This window comes from Rutidosis leptorrhynchoides, chromosome 5 (assembly GCF_046630445.1).
Source record: "Rutidosis leptorrhynchoides isolate AG116_Rl617_1_P2 chromosome 5, CSIRO_AGI_Rlap_v1, whole genome shotgun sequence".
NCBI classification, from domain to species: Eukaryota; Viridiplantae; Streptophyta; class Magnoliopsida; order Asterales; family Asteraceae; genus Rutidosis; species Rutidosis leptorrhynchoides.
The window spans coordinates 414,896,354-414,905,254 of NC_092337.1; the positions used below are offsets into that span (position 1 = coordinate 414,896,354).

An 8,901-nucleotide genomic window follows, 5' to 3' on the forward strand; every position below is an offset into this window, starting at 1 on the left:
GAGTTACCTCAACAACTCGCGGCTGTACATAACACTTTCCACGTCTCGAATTTGAAGAAATGTTTTGCTAAAGAAGATCTCACTATTCCGTTAGATGAAATCCAAATCAACGAAAAACTTCAATTCATCGAAGAATCCGTCGAAATAATGGATCGTGAGGTTAAAAGACTTAAGCAAAATAAGATACCAATTGTTAAGGTTCGATGGAATGCTCGTAGAGGACCCGAGTTCACCTGGGAGCGTGAAGATCAGATGAAGAAGAAATACCCGCATCTATTTCCAGAAGATTCGTCAACACCTTCAACAGCTTAAAATTTCGGGACGAAATTTATTTAACGGGTAGGTACTGTAGTGACCCGAACTTTTCCATGTTTATATATATTAATTGAGATTGATATTTACATGATTAAATGTTTCCAACATGTTAAGCAATCAAACTTGTGATTAATTGAAATATGTTTCATATAGACAATTGACCACCCAAGTTGACCGGTGATTTACGAACGTTAAAACTTGTAAAAACTATATGATGACATATATATGGATATATATATAGTTAACATGATACTATGATAAGTAAACATATCATTAAGTATATTAACAATGAACTACATATATAAAAACAAGACTACTAACTTAATGATTTTTAAACGAGACATATATGTAACGATTATCGTTGTAAAGACATTTATTGTATATATATCATATTAAGAGATATTCATACATGATAATATCATGATAATATAATAATTTAAAATCTCATTTGATATTATAAACATTGGGTTAACAACATTTAACAAGATCGTTAACCTAAAGGTTTCAAAACAACACTTACATGTAACGACTAACGATGACTTAACGACTCAGTTAAAATGTATATACATGTAGTGTTTTAATATGTATTTATACACTTTTGAAAGACTTCAGTACACTTATCAAAATACTTCTACTTAACAAAAATGCTTACAATTACATCCTCGTTCAGTTTCATCAACAATTCTACTCGTATGCACCCGTATTCGTACTCGTACAATACACAGCTTTTAGATGTATGTACTATTGGTATATACACTCCAATGATCAGCTATTAGCAGCCCATGTGAGTCACCTAACACATGTGGGAACCATCATTTGGCAACTAGCATGAAATATCTCATAAAATTACAAAAATATGAGTAATCATTCATGACTTATTTACATGAAAACAAAATTACATATCATTTATATCTAATCCATACACCAACGACCAAAAACACCTAAAAACACTTTCATTCTTCAATTTTCTTCATCTAATTGATCTCTCTCAAGTTCTATCTTCAAGTTCTAAGTGTTCTTCATATATTCTACAAGTTCTAGTTACATAAAATCAAGAATACTTTCAAGTTTGCTAGCTCACTTCCAATCTTGTAAGGTGATCATCCAACCTCAAGAAATCTTTGTTTCTTACAGAAGGTTATCATTCTAATACAAGGTAATAATCATATTCAAACTTTGGTTCAATTTCTATAACTATAATAATCTTATTTCAAGTGATGATCTTACTTGAACTTGTTTTCGTGTCATGATTCTGCTTCAAGAACTTCGAGCCATCCAAGGATCCGTTGAAGCTAGATCCATTTTTCTCTTTTCCAGTAGGTTTATCCAAGGAACTTAAGGTAGTAATGATGTTCATAACATCATTCGATTCATACATATAAAGCTATCTTATTCGAAGGTTTAAACTTGTAATCACTAGAACATAGTTTAGTTAATTCTAAACTTGTTCGCAAACAAAAGTTAATCCATCTAACTTGACTTTTAAAATCAACTAAACACATGTTCTATATCTATATGATATGCTAACTTAATGATTTAAAACCTGGAAACACGAAAAACACCGTAAAACCGGATTTACGCCGTCGTAGTAACACCGCGGGCTGTTTTGGGTTAGTTAATTAAAAACTATGATAAACTTTGATTTAAAAGTTATTATTCTGAGAAAATGATTTTTATTATGAACATGAAACTATATCCAAAAATTATGGTTAAACTCAAAGTGGAAGTATGTTTTCTAAAATGGTCATCTAGACGTCGTTCTTTCGACTGAAATGACTACCTTTACAAAAATGACTTGTAACTTATTTTTCTGAATATAAACCTATACTTTTTCTGTTTAAATTCATAAAATAGAGTTCAATATGAAACCATAGCAATTTGATTCACTCAAAACGGATTTAAAATGAAGAAGTTATGGGTAAAACAAGATTGGATAATTTTTCTCATTTTAGCTACGTGAAAATTGGTAACAAATCTATTCCACCCATAACTTAATCAACTTGTATTGTATATTATGTAATCTTGAGATACCATAGACACGTATACAATGTTTCGACCTATCATGTCGACACATCTATATATATTTCGGAACAACCATAGACACTCTATATGTGAATGTTGGAGTTAGCTATACAGGGTTGAGGTTGATTCCAAAATATATATAGTTTGAGTTGTGATCAATACTGAGATACATATACACTGGGTCGTGGATTGATTCAAGATAATATTTATCGATTTATTTCTGTACATCTAACTGTGGACAACTAGTTGTAGGTTACTAACGAGGACAGCTGACTTAATAAACTTAAAACATCAAAATATATTAAAAGTGTTGTAAATATATTTTGAACATACTTTGATATATATGTATATATTGTTATAGGTTCGTGAATCAACCAGTGGCCAAGTCTTACTTCCCGACGAAGTAAAAATCTGTGAAAGTGAGTTATAGTCCCACTTTTAAAATCTAAAATTTTTGGGATGAGAATACATGCAGGTTTTATAAATGATTTACAAAATAGACACAAGTACGTGAAACTACATTCTATGGTTGAATTATCGAAATCGAATATGCCCCTTTTTATTAAGTCTGGTAATCTAAGAATTAGGGAACAGACACCCTAATTGACGCGAATCCTAAAGATAGATCTATTGGGCCTAACAAATCCCATCCAAAGTACCGGATGCTTTAGTACTTCGAAATTTATATCATATCCGAAGGGTGTCCTGGAATGATGGGGATATTCTTATATATGCATCTTGTTAATGTCGGTTACCAGGTGTTCACCATATGAATGATTTTTATCTCTATGTATGGGATGTGTATTGAAATTTGAAATCTTGTAGTCTATTATTATGATTTGATATATATAGGTTAAACCTATAACTCACCAACATTTTTGTTGACGTTTTAAGCATGTTTATTCTCAGATGATTATTAAGAGCTTCCGCTGTCTCATACTTAAATAAGGACGAGATTTGGAGTCCATGCTTGTATGATATTGTGTAAAAACTGCATTCAAGAAACTTATTTTGTTGTAACATATTTGTATTGTAAACCATTATGTAATGGTCGTGTGTAAAGAGGATATTTTAGATTATCATTATTTGATAATCTACGTAAAGCTTTTTAAACCTTTATTGATGAAATAAAGGTTATGGTTTGTTTTAAAATGAATGCAGTCTTTGAAAAACGTCTCATAAAGAGGTCAAAACCTCGCAATGAAATCAATTAATATGGAACGTTTTTAATCAATAAGAACGGGACATTTCAAAAGGATCCTTGGATGGCTTGAAAGTTCTTGAAGCAGAATCATGACACGAAAACAATTTCAAGTAAGATTTTCACTCGAAATAAGATTGTCATAGTTATAGAAATTGAATTAAAGTTTGAATATGATTATTACCTTGTATTAGAAAGATAACCTACTGTAAGTAACAAGGGTTTCTTAATCTTGGATGATTACTTGGAATGGATTTAGAAAACTTGGAAGTAAACTTGCAATCTTGAAAGTATTCTTGATTTTATAAAACTAGAACTTTTGAAATTTATGAAGAACACTTAGAACTTGAAGATAGAACTTGAGAGATATCAATTAGATGAAGAAAATTGAAGAATGAAAGTGTTTTTAGGTGTTTTTGGTCGTTGGTGTATGGATTAGATATAAAGGATATGTAATTTTGTTTTCATGTAAATAAGTCATGAATGATTACTCATATTTTTGTAATTTTATGAGATATTTCATGCTAGTTGCCAAATGATGGTTCCCACATGTGTTAGGTGACTCACATGGGCTGCTAAGAGCTGATCATTGGAGTGTATATACCAATAGTACATACATCTAAAAGCTGTGTATTGTACGAGTATGAATACGAGTGCATACGAGTAGAATTGTTGATGAAACTGAACGAGGATGAAATTGTAAGCATTTTTGTTAAGTAGAAGTATTTTGATAAGTGTCTTGAAGTCTTTCAAAAGTGCATAAATACATATTAAAACACTACATGTATATACATTTTAACTGAGTCGTTAAGTCATCGTTAGTCGTTACATGTAAGTGTTGTTTTGAAACCTTTAGGTTAACGATCTTGTTAAATGTTGTTAACCCAATGTTTATAATATCAAATGAGATTTTAAATTATTATATTATCATGATATTATGATGTATGAATATCTCTTAATATGATATATATACATTAAATGTCGTTACAACGATAATCGTTACATATATGTCTCGTTTAAAAAATCATTAAGTTAGTAGTCTTGTTTTTACATATGTAGTTCATTGTTAATATACTTAATGATATGTTTACTTATCATAATATCATGTTAACTATATATATATATATCCATATATATGTCATCATATAGTTTTTACAAGTTTTAACGTTCGTGAATCACCGGTCAACTTGGGTGGTCAATTGTCTATATGAAACCTATTTCAATTAATCAAGTCTTAACAAGTTTGATTGCTTAACATGTCGAAAACACTTAATCATGTAAATATTAATTTCATAATATATATATATATATATACATGGAAAAGTTCGGGTCACTACACCACGGGTGCTGATGAAAACCGGCAACAAGTACCGCGGAGGAGTCAAAGGCAAACACAACCAACAAGGTGTGGAACCGGTCATCACCTACGATATATACGTGGGGGACGTCATGGTCATTGATTAGTTGTATTTAATTATATTGGTTGTAATGTTTATCTTTTGAACTTTTTTTAATAAATCGATTGCGTTTGTGATATACATTTAGTATCGTTTTTAAACAAATCTAACAACTAGTTTAATTTAAATAACAATAACAACATATAACAATAGATTATTTAAAACAACAACAACAATAGTTTATTTTAAACAACAACAACAACAACAACAACACAATTCTCTACGTAGATCCACCGTCTTTAAAGAACACCTTAATTAACGCCTTGCGTGTAATGTTAAGGATTTTAACCTTCACACTAGGGCAAAAGATAGAACAGTTTTGTAGCACCAGGACAGCTCCCTCACGTATGCCTTTTACACCTTCATACTTCCCATGTACACAATCGATGACCTTGCTAGATACTGTTCCTCGAATAGTACCCGTAGTGTCCTATTAAACATAAATGAATATAGTTACATTAACCAGTTTTAGTCAACGCAATACAATTATGAAAATATACATAAGTTAGTGATGTAAACTCACTTTGAAAATTACAGACAGATCACCGACACAATTTTTCTCACAAATCTTAACAACACCAACAACTTGATCAGCTGGTAAAAATCTACGTTGTCTCAAAATGCTTGCTATATCAGATCTACCTACAGTCACAACAATACACATAAACTGTTGGCTTACGGTTTCAAGAATAAGTATACAATTTTGTTGTTTACCTCTGTACGGATATGCAAACTCCATCGCGCGTAGCCACGGATCCAGTGTAAACGAATCATTCGCTTTAGGTCTGTTGATTATTTTCCTTACAAAATCTTGCGTAGACATGTCATCCGCAACGTTATTCTCGTTTTCGAAGTTCATACGCATCTTGGAAAGCACCAGCGGGTCCAGGGATTCGGTAGGATAATTTGTTCTTTTTGTTAGACCCGGAACCGCGAAGAACAGGTCGTTGTGGTGAAATAGGTTGCTTTTGTTTTTGACGGTTAAGTTTGGGGGACTCTAAAGGTCGGGGGAATGGTGGCTACTCAATGGGCACCAATATGGTTTGAGTGGGTTTTGAAACTGATACAGATTGAGTGAGATCGGAATCATCAATATCAAGTAGGTATTCCCATCCATCGTTCTCATCATTGGCCATTTTTTTAGAATGTGATTTTGTGTTTTTTTTAGTTTTCAACTGCTGAATTCAGCGAAAATTAAAACTCAGTTTGAGGTGTTTGAAATGTGGTTGTGTTGTATATGATGCTATTGAGAATGAAGTTTCAACTGGTATAAATAGATGTACAAAAGCATAGATTACGACCTGCAAAAGCAAGATTCGGGTTAAAAGTGAACAAAAAAAGGCAGGACCAAAACCGAAGTTTGAAACTTCGGTTTTGTTGAAAAGCCTGCAAAACCGAAGTTTCAAACTTCGGTTTAGGGCACGGGTGGCTAACCTAGTACACATGTCTGCCAAGTCACTGTGGAAATGCATAAAATACCAAAACCGAACTTCCAAACTTCGGGTTTGACCAAAACCGAACTTTGGAAGTTCGGTTTTACCATTTTCCAAACGATTTTGATACAGTTTCCATTTTTGAAAGTCTGATTAAAAAATTTACTATTTAAAAAAAAAAATGGGAATTGCATGTTACATTTTGTGAATTCACAACAATTTGGCTTTGTAGAGAGTTTAGAAGAATACTCACAAGCATCCATATTTCTAATAAAATAACCATCTCAATATATTAATTTACCTAAATACACCAACAAAATTAGGATTAATACATACAAAATATGGGTTTAAAAGTTGTACCATCTAAGTGGGAACACAGATCCACATAATAAGTATCCATTGATATATAGGTCAAACGTTGACTAACTTCTCCAGCCAAAAAGGATGTGACTTGAGTCTCATTTGTTGAAAACTAGTTATCGAACCCTCGCTTCGCGCCGGGGTTCGGTTTTCAATGTATTTTATTGCATTTAGTAAAAGTATTTTGTGGCTAACGATGATGTCGTTGAAGCGCAACTCGAGTCGAACTAAAAGGTATAACCCGTGAGATATTTAAATGTTATTTTAAATTAACAATATATGTGCATCTCCGCGTTTCGCTATGGAATTGTCGACTTTTAAAAAATAACGCAAAATCAACGTGTATGAAAAGTACCCCAAATATTTAGCGTTTTTTAAAAAGCGTCCGTTTTGCGTATAGCTAGTTGACATTGTGTTCCTAAAATTATTTCGAGTTTAACGATGATGTCGGAAAAATTTAACTCGTTGCGAGCGAGAAGACATGACCCGTTGAATATTTGGGTGGAGTTTATTTAAGATTTTTTATGAAAATGGTTATTTGACACTTTACCCCCCTGTTTGGGGGGTCGATTTGAATTTTTATGAAAGTGTGGGGGGCTTTGTTGGTAAAATGAAATTTAGTTAAAATTTAAAAAAAAGGTGAAAAGGCAAAAATGCCCCTGATTACTATTCATAACTTTTGTCTATTAAAATTAAAAAAAAGGTGAAAAGGCGAAAATGCCCCTGGTTACTATTCATAACTTTTGTCTATTAGTTAGTATGTAAATATAACTATGATATTGTTTAATTGATTAATATATTAGAAATAAATCTAATGTTCTCCATTGTTTAATACTCCGTATAACTATGATATTGTTTAATTTTGACTTGTCTATTTTTTCTTTCTTTTAGATAATGTCTTGGTACTACTTGTCCACAAATTGTTAGGATTTTTAAGAACTAAATAAGATATGTGATTGCACCAATCACAAAATCCACAAATAACAAATGGAATAAATAAAATAAAATGATAAACGTAAGCACTTAACGTGATTATCTCTCAACTTCAAACACGGAAAAGAGTTTAGTTCACGAGTGTAAACCAAAGATTTTTTACTATAAATTTCATGCAATTAATTAAAGGAATCTTGGGTTACAATATATAGGAATAAACAAAATAAGAAAACGTTTTGCTGGCCAAGCCAGATGCCGCGCCTGGTGACATCCTGGTCATGACTCGCAACCCTTCCACCGACTAAAGCTCTTAATATCTCAGCACTAGTTCTTGCGTTTTGACACCTTCGATCGAGTTCTGTGACACACACTTTCCAAACGCGAGGGTCTTCAGTATTCCTTTTTCCTTTGTTTTTAATCAACGTCTACTTAACTCAACAATCTCTCATTTGGAGACTTTGAACAAACCTTACGTCGATATTCAACAAAAAATCAGCCTCAACTGTCAATCATATTTAAACTCCCACAACAACTCCCCATTAGCTGATTAACAACTCCTTTTGATACACCCGGATGAAATACCCGAATCACGGCGCACTTCCACATCGCTATGCTACGAGGGAAGGAAGTCTTTCGAAGCCCTAGTGTTAGTGTTAGTGTTAGTATTATCCACTGTAAATGCTTTATCCATTGTGAAAATTAATATTGTATGTAATTTGATAGGAAAAATTAGAATGAGAAAGGAAGATTTGTATGTGTAGATAAAAATGAGTAGATAAAGGTGTATATATAGGAGAAATAATATTTGATTATTATTTTTTTGTTAAATTGCAAACGGCTATATCCAAGCTCCAATCAATCGCTGTTACGTGTACCTCTCACCCGTTGCTTGATCCGTTGCTTGGCAACGCACGGCTCTATTAGTTCACAGTAATACGACTATGAACACCAGACTCTCACTTTATACAATAAATAAGAATTAAGGTGCAGAAAATGAGAGAACACGATAATAGAATGAAAGAATAATAATATTGATCGTGCAAAGTACAAATTCATAAGAAAACATACGCCCCTATTTATACAGGTAAAAACCAAATCTGGAGATTTGGTTTCCATAACTACTTACCAATAAAGATGGAAAAGATAAACTAAAAACAAACTAAATTAGCTATTAACTAGG

At 32.2% G+C, this 8,901-nt stretch overlaps 1 pseudogene; it reads right to left on the minus strand.

The window, feature by feature from the left end:
- The window catches only part of LOC139849955 (phytosulfokine receptor 1-like), a 61,435-nt pseudogene extending 55,575 nt beyond the window's left edge, over positions 1-5,860 (minus strand).
- Positions 5,861-8,901: the final 3,041 nt, after the last annotated feature.